This window comes from Pseudophryne corroboree (genome assembly GCF_028390025.1).
Source record: "Pseudophryne corroboree isolate aPseCor3 chromosome 3 unlocalized genomic scaffold, aPseCor3.hap2 SUPER_3_unloc_17, whole genome shotgun sequence".
Lineage (NCBI taxonomy): Eukaryota > Metazoa > Chordata > Amphibia > Anura > Myobatrachidae > Pseudophryne > Pseudophryne corroboree.
In genome coordinates this window covers 665,832-680,720 of record NW_026967505.1, presented here as the reverse complement: position 1 = coordinate 680,720, position 14,889 = coordinate 665,832, and the positions used below count along the sequence as shown (strand labels likewise).

General features: G+C 52.5%; 1 protein-coding gene across 1 annotated transcript in view; it reads right to left on the bottom strand.

Annotated features, from left to right (window-relative positions):
* The window catches only part of LOC134983540 (zinc finger protein 615-like), a 332,472-nt gene that overhangs the window by 301,348 nt on the left and 16,235 nt on the right, over positions 1-14,889 (bottom strand). The window lies entirely within an intron of this gene.

Sequence of the window (14,889 nt, the reverse complement as noted above, 5' to 3'; positions counted from 1 at the left end):
CAGACACCCCCCCTGGTGTTACTGTATAATGTCCCATTTCCAGCAGTCACCTCTCCAGTCATCACCCAGACACGTTCCCTGGTGTTACTGCATAATGTCCCATTCCCAGAAGTCACTTCTCCAGTCATCACCCAGACACGTCCCCCGGTGTTACTGTATAATGCCCCATTCCCGGCAGTCACCTCTCCAGTCATCACCCAGACACATCCCCCGGTGTTACTGTATAATGCCACATTCCCAGCAGTCACCTCTCCAGTCATCACCCAGACACATACCCCGGTGTTACTGTATAATGTCTCATTCCCAGCAGTCACCTCTCCAGTCATCATCCAGACACGTCCCCCAGTGTTACTGTATAATGCCCCATTCCCAGCAGTCACTCCTCCAGTCATCACCCAGACACGTTCCCTGGTGTTACTGTATAATGTCCCATTCCCAGCAGTCACTTCTCCAGTCATCACCCAGACACCCCCCCTGGTGTTACTGTATAATGTCCCATTCCCAGCAGTCACTTCTCCAGTCATCAACCAGACATGTCCCCCTGGTGTTACTGTATAATGCCCCATTCCCAGCAGTCACCTCCCCAGACATCACCCAGACACATCCCCCGGTGTTACTGTATAATGTCCCATTCCCAGCAGTCACCTCTCCAGTCATCACCCAGACACCCCCACTGGTGTTACTGTATAATGTCCCATTCCCAGCAGTCACTTCTCCAGTCATCACCCAGACACCCCCCCTGGTGTTACTGTATAATGTCCCATTCCCAGCAGTCACCTCTCCAGTCATCACCCAGACACCCCCCTGGTGTTACTGTATACTGTCCCATTCCCAGCAGTCACTTCTCCAGTCATCACCCAGACACCCCCCCTGGTGTTACTGTATAATGTCCCATTCCCAGCAGTCACTTCTTCAGTCATCACCCAGACATGTCCCCCTGGTGTTACTGTATAATGCCCCATTCCCAGCAGTCACCTCTCCAGACATCCCCCAGACACATCCCCCGGTGTTACTGTATAATGTCCCATTCCCAGCAGTCACCTCTCCAGTCATCACCCAGACACCCCCCCTGGTGTTACTGTATAATGTCCCATTCCCAGCAGTCACTTCTCCAGTCATCACCCAGACATGTCCCCCTGGTGTTACTGTATAATGCCCCATTCCCAGCAGTCACCTCTCCAGTCATCACCCAGACACCCCCCCTGGTGTTACTGTATAATGTCCCATTTCCAGCAGTCACCTCTCCAGTCATCACCCAGACACGTTCCCTGGTGTTACTGCATAATGTCCCATTCCCAGAAGTCACTTCTCCAGTCATCACCCAGACACGTCCCCCGGTGTTACTGTATAATGCCCCATTCCCGGCAGTCACCTCTCCAGTCATCACCCAGACACATCCCCCGATGTTACTGTATAATGCCCCATTCCCAGCAGTCACCTCTCCAGTCATCACCCAGACACATACCCCGGTGTTACTGTATAATGCCCCATTCCCAACAGTCACCTCTCCAGTCATCACCCAGATACATTCCCTGGTGTTACTGTATAATGTCCTATTTGCAGCAGTCACCTCTTGAGTCATCACCGAGACACACATCCTGGTGTTACTGTATAATGCCCCATTCCCAGCAGTCACTTCTCCAGACATCACCCAGACACATCCCCCGGTGTTACTGTATAATGCCCCATTCCCAGCAGTCACCTCTCCAGTCATCACCCAGACACCCCCCCTGGTGTTACTGTATAATGTCCCATTCCCAGCAGTCACCTCTCCAGTCATCACCCAGACACGCCCCCTGGTGTTACTGTATAATGCCCCATTCCCAGCAGTCACCTCTCCAGTCATCACCCAGACACCCCCCCTGGTGTTACTGTATAATGTCCCATTCCCAGCAGTCACCTCTCCAGTCATCACCCAGACACATCCCCTGGTGTTACTGTATAATGCCCCATTCCCAGCAGTCACTTCTCCAGTCATCACCCAGACACATCCCCAGGTGTTACTGTATAATGCCCCATTCCCAGCAGTCACTTCTCCAGTCATCACCCAGACACCCCCCCTGGTGTTACTGTATAATGTCCCATTCCCAGCAGTCACCTCTCCAGTCATCACCCAGACACATCCCCAGGTGTTACTGTATAATGCCCCATTCCCAGCAGTCACTTCTCTAGTCATCACCCAGACACCCCCCCTGGTGTTACTGTATAATGTCCCATTCCCAGCAGTCACTTCTCCAGTCATCACCCATGCACCCCCCCTGGTGTTACTGTATAATGTCCCATTCCCAGCAGTCACCTCTCCAGTCATCACCCAGACACGTCCCCTAATGTTACTGTATAATGTCCCATTCCCAGCAGTCACCTCTCCAGTCATCACCCAGACACCCCCCTGGTGTTACTGTATAATGTCCCATTCCCAGCAGTCACTTCTCCAGTCATCACCCAGACACCCCCCCTGGTGTTACTGTATAATGTCCCATTCCCAGCAGTCACTTCTCCAGTCATCACCAAGACATGTCCCCCTGGTGTTACTGTATAATGTCCCATTCCCAGGAGTCACCTATCCAGACATCACCCAGACACATCCCCCGGTGTTACTGTATAATGTCCCATTCCCAGCAGTCACCTCTCCAGTCATCACCCAGACACCCCCCTGGTGTTACTGTATAATGTCCCATTCCCAGCAGTCACTTCTCCAGTCATCACCCAGACATGTCCCCCTGGTGTTAATGTATAATGCCCCATTCCCAGCAGTCACCTCTCCAGTCATCACCCAGACACCCCCCCTGGTGTTACTGTATAATGTCCCATTCCCAGCAGTCACCTCTCCAGTCATCATCCAGACACGTCCCCCAGTGTTACTGTATAATGCCCCATTCCCAGCAGTCACTCCTCCAGTCATCACCCAGACACGTTCCCTGGTGTTACTGTATAATGTCCCATTCCCAGCAGTCACTTCTCCAGTCATCACCCAGACACGTCCCCCGGTGTTACTGTATAATGCCCCATTCCCAGCAGTCACCTCTCCAGTCATCATCCAGACACGTCCCCCAGTGTTACTGTATAATGCCCCATTCCCAGCAGTCACTTCTCCAGTCATCACCCAGACACCCCCCCTGGTGTTACTGTATAATGTCCCATTCCCAGCAGTCACCTCTCCAGTCATCACCCAGACACCCCCCTGGTGTTACTGTATAATGTCCCATTCCCAGCAGTCACTTCTCCAGTCATCACCCAGACACCCCCCCTGGTGTTACTGTATAATGTCCCATTCCCAGCAGTCACTTCTCCAGTCATCACCAAGACATGTCCCCCTGGTGTTACTGTATAATGCCCCATTCCCAGCAGTCACCTCTCCAGTCATCACCCAGACACGTCCCCCGGTGTTACTGTATAATGCCCCATTCCCAGCAGTCACCTCTCCAGTCATCATCCAGACACGTCCCCCAGTGTTACTGTATAATGCCCCATTCCCAGCAGTCACCTCTCCAGACATCACCCAGACACATCCCCCGGTGTTACTGTATAATGTCCCATTCCCAGCAGTCACCTCTCCAGTCATCACCCAGACACGTCCCCCGGTTTTACTGTATAATGCCCCATTCCCAGCAGTCACCTCTCCAGTCACCACCCAGACACATCCCCTGGTGTTACTGTATAATGTCCCATTCCCGGCAGTCACCTCTCCAGTCATCGCCCAGACACATCCCCTGGTGTTACTGTATAATGGCCCAGTCCCAACAGTCACCTCTCCAGTCATCACCCAGATACATTACCTGGTGTTACTGTATAATGTCCTATTCGCAGCAGTCACCTCTCCAGTCACCACCCAGACACATCCCCTGGTGTTACTGTATAATGTCCCATTCCCAGCAGTCACCTCTCCAGTCATCACCCAGACACATTCCCTGGTGTTACTGTATAATGCCCCATTCCCAGCAGTAACCTCTCCAGTCATCACCCAGACACGGCCCCTGGTGTTACTATATAATGCCCCATTCCCAGCAGTCTCCTCTCCAGTCATCACCCAGACACATCAACTGGTGTTACTGTATAATACCCCATTCCCAGCAGACACCTCTCCAGTCATCACCCAGACACATCTCCTGGTGTTACTGTATAATACCTTATTCCCAGCAGTCACCTCTCCAGTCATCACCCAGACACGTCCCCTGGTGTTACTGTATAATACCCCTTTCCCAGCAGTCACCTCTCCAGTCATCACCCAGACACATCCCCTGGTATTACTGTATAATGCCCCATTCCCAGCAGTCACTTCTCCAGTCATCACCCAGACACGTCCCCTGGTGTTATTGTATAATGTCCCATTCCCAGCAGTCACCTCTCCAGTCATCACCCAGACACCCCCCCCTGGTGTTACTGTATAATGTCCCATTCCCAGCAGTCACTTCTCCAGTCATCACCCAGACACCCCCCCTGGTGTTACTGTATAATGTCCCATTCCCAGCAGTCACCTCTCCAGTCATCACCCAGACACATCCCCTGGTATTACTGTATTATGCACCATTCCCAGCAGTCACTTCTCCAGTCATCACCCAGACACGTCCCCTGGTGTTACTGTATAATGTCCCATTCCCAGCAGTCACTTCTCCAGTCATCACCCAGACACCCCCCCTGGTGTTACTGTATAATGTCCCATTCCCAGCAGTCACTTCTCCAGTCATCAACCAGACATGTCCCCCTGGTGTTACTGTATAATGCCCCATTCCCAGCAGTCACCTCTCCAGACATCACCCAGACACATCCCCCGGTGTTACTGTATAATGTCCCATTCCCAGCAGTCACCTCTCCAGTCATCACCCAGACACCCCCACTGGTGTTACTGTATAATGTCCCATTCCCAGCAGTCACTTCTCCAGTCATCACCCAGATACCCCCCCTGGTGTTACTGTATAATGCCCCATTCCCAGCAGTCACTTCTCCAGTCATCACCCAGACACACCCCCAGGTGTTACTGTATAATGCCCCATTCCCAGCAGTCACTTCTCCAGTCATCACCCAGACACCCCCCTGGTGTTACTGTATAATGCCCCATTCCCGGCAGTCACCTCTCCAGTCATCACCCAGACACATCCCCCGGTGTTACTGTATAATGCCCCATTCCCAGCAGTCACCTCTCCAGTCATCACCCAGACACATACCCCGGTGTTACTGTATAATGTCCCATTCCCAGCAGTCACCTCTCCAGTCATCACCCAGACACGTCCCCTAATGTTACTGTATAATGTTCCATTCCCAGCGGTCACCTCTCCAGTCATCACCCAGAAACTTCCTCTGGTGTTACTGTATAATGCCCCATTCCCAACAGTCACCTCTCCAGTCATCACCCAGATACATTCCCTGGTGTTACTGTATAATGTCCTATTTGCAGCAGTCACCTCTTGAGTCATCACCGAAACACACATCCTGGTGTTACTGTATAATGCCCCATTCCCAGCAGTCACTTCTCCAGACATCACCCAGACACATGCCCCGGTGTTACTGTATAATGCCCCATTCCCAGCAGTCACCTCTCCAGTCATCACCCAGACACCCCCCCTGGTGTTACTGTATAATGTCCCATTCCCAGCAGTCACTTCTCCAGTCATCACCCAGACACCCCTGGTGTTACTGTATAAAGTCCCATTCCCAGCAGTCACCTCTCCAGTCATCACCCAGACACGCCCCCTGGTGTTACTGTATAATGCCCCATTCCCAGCAGTCACCTCTCCAGTCATCACCCAGACACCCCCCCTGGTGTTACTGTATAATGTCCCATTCCCAGCAGTCACCTCTCCAGTCATCACCCAGACACATCCCCTGGTGTTACTGTATAATGCCCCATTCCCAGCAGTCACTTCTCCAGTCATCACCCAGACACATCCCCAGGTGTTACTGTATAATGCCCCATTCCCAGCAGTCACTTCTCCAGTCATCACCCAGACACCCCCCCTGGTGTTACTGTATAATGTCCCATTCCCAGCAGTCACCTTTCCAGTCATCACCCAGACACATCCCCAGGTGTTACTGTATAATGCCCCATTCCCAGCAGTCACTTCTCTAGTCATCACCCAGACACCCCCCCTGGTGTTACTGTATAATGTCCCATTCCCAGCAGTCACTTCTCCAGTCATCACCCATGCACCCCCCCTGGTGTTACTGTATAATGTCCCATTCCCAGCAGTCACCTCTCCAGTCATCACCCAGACACCCCCCATGGTGTTACTGTATAATGTCCCATTCCCAGCAGTCACTTCTCCAGTCATCACCCAGACATGTCCCCCTGGTGTTACTGTATAATGTCCGATTCCCAGCAGTCACTTCTCCAGTCATCACCCAGACATGTCCCCCTGGTGTTACTGTATAATGCCCCATTCCCAGCAGTCACCTCTCCAGACATCACCCAGACACATCCCATGGTGTTACTGTATAATGTCCCATTCCCAGCAGTCACCTCTCCAGTCATCACCCAGACACCCCCCCTGGTGTTACTGTATAATGTCCCATTCCCAGCAGTCACTTCTCCAGTCATCACCCAGACACCCCCCCTGGTGTTACTGTATAATGTCCCATTCCCAGCAGTCACCTCTCCAGTCATCATCCAGACACGTCCCCCAGTGTTACTGTATAATGCCCCATTCCCAGCAGTCACTCCTCCAGTCATCACCCAGACACGTTCCCTGGTGTTACTGTATAATGTCCCATTCCCAGCAGTCACTTCTCCAGTCATCACCCAGACACCCCCCCTGGTGTTACTGTATAATGTCCCATTCCCAGCAGTCACTTCTCCAGTCATCAACCAGACATGTCCCCCTGGTGTTACTGTATAATGCCCCATTCCCAGCAGTCACCTCTCCAGACATCACCCAGACACATCCCCCGGTGTTACTGTATAATGTCCCATTCCCAGCAGTCACCTCTCCAGTCATCACCCAGACACCCCCACTGGTGTTACTGTATAATGTCCCATTCCCAGCAGTCACTTCTCCAGTCATCACCCAGACACCCCCCCTGGTGTTACTGTATAATGTCCCATTCCCAGCAGTCACCTCTCCAGTCATCACCCAGACACCCCCCTGGTGTTACTGTATACTGTCCCATTCCCAGCAGTCACTTCTCCAGTCATCACCCAGACACCCCCCCTGGTGTTACTGTATAATGTCCCATTCCCAGCAGTCACTTCTCCAGTCATCAACCAGACACCCCCCCTGGTGTTACTGTATAATGTCCCATTCCCAGCAGTCACTTCTCCAGTCATCACCCAGACATGTCCCCCTGGTGTTACTGTATAATGCCCCATTCCCAGCAGTCACCTCTCCAGTCATCACCCAGACACCCCCCCTGGTGTTACTGTATAATGTCCCATTTCCAGCAGTCACCTCTCCAGTCATCACCCAGACACGTTCCCTGGTGTTACTGCATAATGTCCCATTCCCAGAAGTCACTTCTCTAGTCATCACCCAGACACGTCCCCCGGTGTTACTGTATAATGCCCCATTCCCGGCAGTCACCTCTCCAGTCATCACCCAGACACATCCCCCGGTGTTACTGTATAATGCCCCATTCCCAGCAGTCACCTCTCCAGTCATCACCCAGACACATACCCCGGTGTTACTGTATAATGTCCCATTCCCAGCAGTCACCTCTCCAGTCATCACCCAGACACGTCCTCTGGTGTTACTGTATAATGCCCCATTCCCAACAGTCACCTCTCCAGTCATCACCCAGATACATTCCCTGGTGTTACTGTATAATGTCCTATTTGCAGCAGTCACCTCTTGAGTCATCACCGAGACACACATCCTGGTGTTACTGTATAATGCCCCATTCCCAGCAGTCACTTCTCCAGACATCACCCAGACACATCCCCCGGTGTTACTGTATAATGCCCCATTCCCAGCAGTCACCTCTCCAGTCATCACCCAGACACCCCCCCTGGTGTTACTGTATAATGTCCCATTCCCAGCAGTCACCTCTCCAGTCATCACCCAGACACGCCCCCTGGTGTTACTGTATAATGCCCCATTCCCAGCAGTCACCTCTCCAGTCATCACCCAGACACCCCCCCTGGTGTTACTGTATAATGTCCCATTCACAGCAGTCACCTCTCCAGTCATCACCCAGACACATCCCCTGGTGTTACTGTATAATGCCCCATTCCCAGCAGTCACTTCTCCAGTCATCACCCAGACACATCCCCAGGTGTTACTGTATAATGCCCCATTCCCAGCAGTCACTTCTCCAGTCATCACCCAGACACCCCCCCTGGTGTTACTGTATAATGTCCCATTCCCAGCAGTCACCTCTCCAGTCATCACCCAGACACATCCCCAGGTGTTACTGTATAATGCCCCATTCCCAGCAGTCACTTCTCTAGTCATCACCCAGACACCCCCCCTGGTGTTACTGTATAATGTCCCATTCCCAGCAGTCACTTCTCCAGTCATCACCCATGCACCCCCCCTGGTGTTACTGTATAATGTCCCATTCCCAGCAGTCACCTCTCCAGTCATCACCCAGACACCCCCCCTGGTGTTACTGTATAATGTCCCATTCCCAGCAGTCACTTCTCCAGTCATCACCCAGACATGTCCCCCTGGTGTTACTGTATAATGTCCGATTCCCAGCAGTCACTTCTCCAGTCATCACCCAGACATGTCCCCCTGGTGTTACTGTATAATGCCCCATTCCCAGCAGTCACCTCTCCAGACATCACCCAGACACATCCCCTGGTGTTACTGTATAATGTCCCATTCCCAGCAGTCACCTCTCCAGTCATCACCCAGACACCCCCCCTGGTGTTACTGTATAATGTCCCATTCCCAGCAGTCACTTCTCCAGTCATCACCCAGACACCCCCCCTGGTGTTACTGTATAATGTCCCATTCCCAGCAGTCACCTCTCCAGTCATCATCCAGACACGTCAGCCAGTGTTACTGTATAATGCCCCATTCCCAGCAGTCACTCCTCCAGTCATCACCCAGACACGTTCCCTGGTGTTACTGTATAATGTCCCATTCCCAGCAGTCACTTCTCCAGTCATCACCCAGACACCCCCCCTGGTGTTACTGTATAATGTCCCATTCCCAGCAGTCACTTCTCCAGTCATCAACCAGACATGTCCCCCTGGTGTTACTGTATAATGCCCCATTCCCAGCAGTCACCTCTCCAGACATCACCCAGACACATCCTCCGATGTTACTGTATAATGTCCCATTCCCAGCAGTCACCTCTCCAGTCATCACCCAGACACCCCCACTGGTGTTACTGTATAATGTCCCATTCCCAGCAGTCACTTCTCCAGTCATCACCCAGACACCCCCCCTGGTGTTACTGTATAATGTCCCATTCCCAGCAGTCACCTCTCCAGTCATCACCCAGACACACCCCCTGGTGTTACTGTATAATGTCCCATTCCCAGCAGTCACTTCTCCAGTCATCACCCAGACATGTCCCCCTGGTGTTACTGTATAATGCCCCATTCCCAGCAGTCACTTCTTCAGTCATCACCCAGACATGTCCCCCTGGTGTTACTGTATAATGCCCCATTCCCAGCAGTCACCTCTCCAGACATCCCCCAGACACATCCCCCGGTGTTACTGTATAATGTCCCATTCCCAGCAGTCACCTCTCCAGTCATCACCCAGACACCCCCCCTGGTGTTACTGTATAATGTCCCATTCCCAGCAGTCACTTCTCCAGAAATCACCCAGACATGTCCCCCTGGTGTTACTGTATAATGCCCCATTCCCAGCAGTCACTTCTCCAGTCATCACCCAGACATGTCCCCCTGGTGTTACTGTATAATGTCCCATTCCCAGCAGTCACCTCTCCAGTCATCACCCAGACACCCCCACTGGTGTTACTGTATAATGTCCCATTCCCAGCAGTCACTTCTCCAGTCATCACCCAGACACCCCCCCTGGTGTTACTGTATAATGTCCCATTCCCAGCAGTCACCTCTCCAGTCATCACCCAGACACCCCCCCTGGTGTTACTGTATACTGTCCCATTCCCAGCAGTCACTTCTCCAGTCATCACCCAGACACCCCCCCTGGTGTTACTGTATAATGTCCCATTCCCAGCAGTCACTTCTTCAGTCATCACCCAGACATGTCCCCCTGGTGTTACTGTATAATGTCCCATTCCCAGCAGTCACCTCTCCAGACATCCCCCAGACACATCCCCCGGTGTTACTGTATAATGTCCCATTCCCAGCAGTCACCTCTCCAGTCATCACCCAGACACCCCCCCTGGTGTTACTGTATAATGTCCCATTCCCAGCAGTCACTTCTCCAGTCATCACCCAGACATGTCCCCCTGGTGTTACTGTATAATGCCCCATTCCCAGCAGTCACCTCTCCAGTCATCACCCAGACACCCCCCCTGGTGTTACTGTATAATGTCCCATTTCCAGCAGTCACCTCTCCAGTCATCACCCAGACACGTTCCCTGGTGTTACTGCATAATGTCCCATTCCCAGAAGTCACTTCTCCAGTCATCACCCAGACACGTCCCCCGGTGTTACTGTATAATGCCCCATTCCCGGCAGTCACCTCTCCAGTCATCACCCAGACACATCCCCCGGTGTTACTGTATAATGCCCCATTCCCAGCAGTCACCTCTCCAGTCATTACCCAGACACATACCCCGGTGTTACTGTATAATGTCCCATTCCCAGCAGTCACCTCTCCAGTCATCACCCAGACACGTCCTCTGGTGTTACTGTATAATGCCCCATTCCCAACAGTCACCTCTCCAGTCATCACCCAGATACATTCCCTGGTGTTACTGTATAATGTCCTATTTGCAGCAGTCACCTCTTGAGTCATCACCGAGACACACATCCTGGTGTTACTGTATAATGCCCCATTCCCAGCAGTCACTTCTCCAGACATCACCCAGACACATCCGCCGGTGTTACTGTATAATGCCCCATTCCCAGCAGTCACCTCTCCAGTCATCACCCAGACACCCCCCCTGGTGTTACTGTATAATGTCCCATTCCCAGCAGTCACCTCTCCAGTCATCACCCAGACACGCCCCCTGGTGTTACTGTATAATGCCCCATTCCCAGCAGTCACCTCTCCAGTCATCACCCAGACACCCCCCCTGGTGTTACTGTATAATGTCCCATTCCCAGCAGTCACCTCTCCAGTCATCACCCAGACACATCCCCTGGTGTTACTGTATAATGCCCCATTCCCAGCAGTCACTTCTCCAGTCATCACCCAGACACATCCCCAGGTGTTACTGTATAATGCCCCATTCCCAGCAGTCACTTCTCCAGTCATCACCCAGACACCCCCCCTGGTGTTACTGTATAATGTCCCATTCCCAGCAGTCACTTCTCCAGTCATCACCCATGCACCCCCCCTGGTGTTACTGTATAATGTCCCATTCCCAGCAGTCACCTCTCCAGTCATCACCCAGACACCCCCCATGGTGTTACTGTATAATGTCCCATTCCCAGCAGTCACTTCTCCAGTCATCACCCAGACATGTCCCCCTGGTGTTACTGTATAATGTCCGATTCCCAGCAGTCACTTCTCCAGTCATCACCCAGACATGTCCCCCTGGTGTTACTGTATAATGCCCCATTCCCAGCAGTCACCTCTCCAGACATCACCCAGACACATCCCCTGGTGTTACTGTATAATGTCCCATTCCCAGCAGTCACCTCTCCAGTCATCACCCAGACACCCCCCCTGGTGTTACTGTATAATGTCCCATTCCCAGCAGTCACTTCTCCAGTCATCACCCAGACACCCCCCCTGGTGTTACTGTATAATGTCCCATTCCCAGCAGTCACCTCTCCAGTCATCATCCAGACACGTCCCCCAGTGTTACTGTATAATGCCCCATTCCCAGCAGTCACTCCTCCAGTCATCACCCAGACACGTTCCCTGGTGTTACTGTATAATGTCCCATTCCCAGCAGTCACTTCTCCAGTCATCACCCAGACACCCCCCCTGGTGTTACTGTATAATGTCCCATTCCCAGCAGTCACTTCTCCAGTCATCAACCAGACATGTCCCCCTGGTGTTACTGTATAATGCCCCATTCCCAGCAGTCACCTCTCCAGACATCACCCAGACACATCCCCCGGTGTTACTGTATAATGTCCCATTCCCAGCAGTCACCTCTCCAGTCATCACCCAGACACCCCCACTGGTGTTACTGTATAATGTCCCATTCCCAGCAGTCACTTCTCCAGTCATCACCCAGACACCCCCCCTGGTGTTACTGTATAATGTCCCATTCCCAGCAGTCACCTCTCCAGTCATCACCCAGACACCCCCCTGGTGTTACTGTATACTGTCCCATTCCCAGCAGTCACTTCTCCAGTCATCACCCAGACACCCCCCCTGGTGTTACTGTATAATGTTCCATTCCCAGCAGTCACTTCTTCAGTCATCACCCAGACATGTCCCCCTGGTGTTACTGTATAATGCCCCATTCCCAGCAGTCACCTCTCCAGACATCCCCCAGACACATCCCCCGGTGTTACTGTATAATGTCCCATTCCCAGCAGTCACCTCTCCAGTCATCACCCAGACACCCCCCCTGGTGTTACTGTATAATGTCCCATTCCCAGCAGTCACTTCTCCAGTCATCACCCAGACATGTCCCCCTGGTGTTACTGTATAATGCCCCATTCCCAGCAGTCACCTCTCCAGTCATCACCCAGACACCCCCCCTGGTGTTACTGTATAATGTCCCATTTCCAGCAGTCACCTCTCCAGTCATCACCCAGACACGTTCCCTGGTGTTACTGCATAATGTCCCATTCCCAGAAGTCACTTCTCCAGTCATCACCCAGACACGTCCCCCGGTGTTACTGTATAATGCCCCATTCCCGGCAGTCACCTCTCCAGTCATCACCCAGACACATCCCCCGGTGTTACTGTATAATGCCCCATTCCCAGCAGTCACCTCTCCAGTCATTACCCAGACACATACCCCGGTGTTACTGTATAATGTCCCATTCCCAGCAGTCACCTCTCCAGTCATCACCCAGACACGTCCTCTGGTGTTACTGTATAATGCCCCATTCCCAACAGTCACCTCTCCAGTCATCACCCAGATACATTCCCTGGTGTTACTGTATAATGTCCTATTTGCAGCAGTCACCTCTTGAGTCATCACCGAGACACACATCCTGGTGTTACTGTATAATGCCCCATTCCCAGCAGTCACTTCTCCAGACATCACCCAGACACATCCCCCGGTGTTACTGTATAATGTCCCATTCCCAGCAGTCACCTCTCCAGTCATCACCCAGACACCCCCCCTGGTGTTACGGTATAATGTCCCATTCCCAGCAGTCACTTCTCCAGTCATCACCCAGACACCCCCCCTGGTGTTACTGTATAATGTCCCATTCCCAGCAGTCACTTCTCCAGTCATCACCCAGACATGTCCCCCTGGTGTTACTGTATAATGCCCCATTCCCAGCAGTCACTTCTCCAGACATCACCCAGACACATCCCCCGGTGTTACTGTATAATGCCCCATTCCCAGCAGTCACCTCTCCAGTCATCACCCAGACACCCCCCCTGGTGTTACTGTATAATGTCCCATTCCCAGCAGTCACTTCTCCAGTCATCACCCAGACACCCCCCTGGTGTTACTGTATAATGTCCCATTCCCAGCAGTCACCTCTCCAGTCATCACCCAGACACGCCCCCTGGTGTTACTGTATAATGCCCCATTCCCAGCAGTCACCTCTCCAGTCATCACCCAGACACCCCCCCTGGTGTTACTGTATAATGTCCCATTCCCAGCAGTCACCTCTCCAGTCATCACCCAGACACATCCCCTGGTGTTACTGTATAATGCCCCATTCCCAGCAGTCACTTCTCCAGTCATCACCCAGACACATCCCCAGGTGTTACTGTATAATGCCCCATTCCCAGCAGTCACTTCTCCAGTCATCACCCAGACACCCCCCCTGGTGTTACTGTATAATGTCCCATTCCCAGCAGTCACCTCTCCAGTCATCACCCAGACACCCCCACTGGTGTTACTGTATAATGTCCCATTCCCAGCAGTCACTTCTCCAGTCATCACCCAGACACCCCCCCTGGTGTTACTGTATAATGTCCCATTCCCAGCAGTCACCTCTCCAGTCATCACCCAGACACCCCCCTGGTGTTACTGTATAATGTCCCATTCCCAGCAGTCACTTCTCCAGTCATCACCCAGACACCCCCCCTGGTGTTACTGTATAATGTCCCATTCCCAGCAGTCACTTCTTCAGTCATCACCCAGACATGTCCCCCTGGTGTTACTGTATAATGCCCCATTCCCAGCAGTCACCTCTCCAGACATCCCCCAGACACATCCCCCGGTGGTACTGTATAATGTCCCATTCCCAGCAGTCACCTCTCAAGTCATCACCCAGACACCCCCCCTGGTGTTACTGTATAATGTCCCATTCCCAGCAGTCACTTCTCCAGTCATCACCCAGACATGTCCCCCTGGTGTTACTGTATAATGCCCCATTCCCAGCAGTCACCTCTCCAGTCATCACCCAGACACCCCCCCTGGTGTTACTGTATAATGTCCCATTCCCAGCAGTCACCTCTCCAGTCATCACCCAGACACGTTCCCTGGTGTTACTGCATAATGTCCCATTTCCAGAAGTCACTTCTCCAGTCATCACCCAGACACGTCCCCCGGTGTTACTGTATAATGCCCCATCCCCAGCAGTCACCTCTCCAGTCATCACCCAGACACGTCCCCTGGTGTTACTGTATAATGCCCCATTCCCAGCAGTCACCTCTCCAGTCATCACCCAGACACATCCCCAGGTGTTACTGTATAATGCCCCATTCCCAGCAGTCACTTCTCCAGTCATCATCCAGACACGTCCCCTGGTGTTAC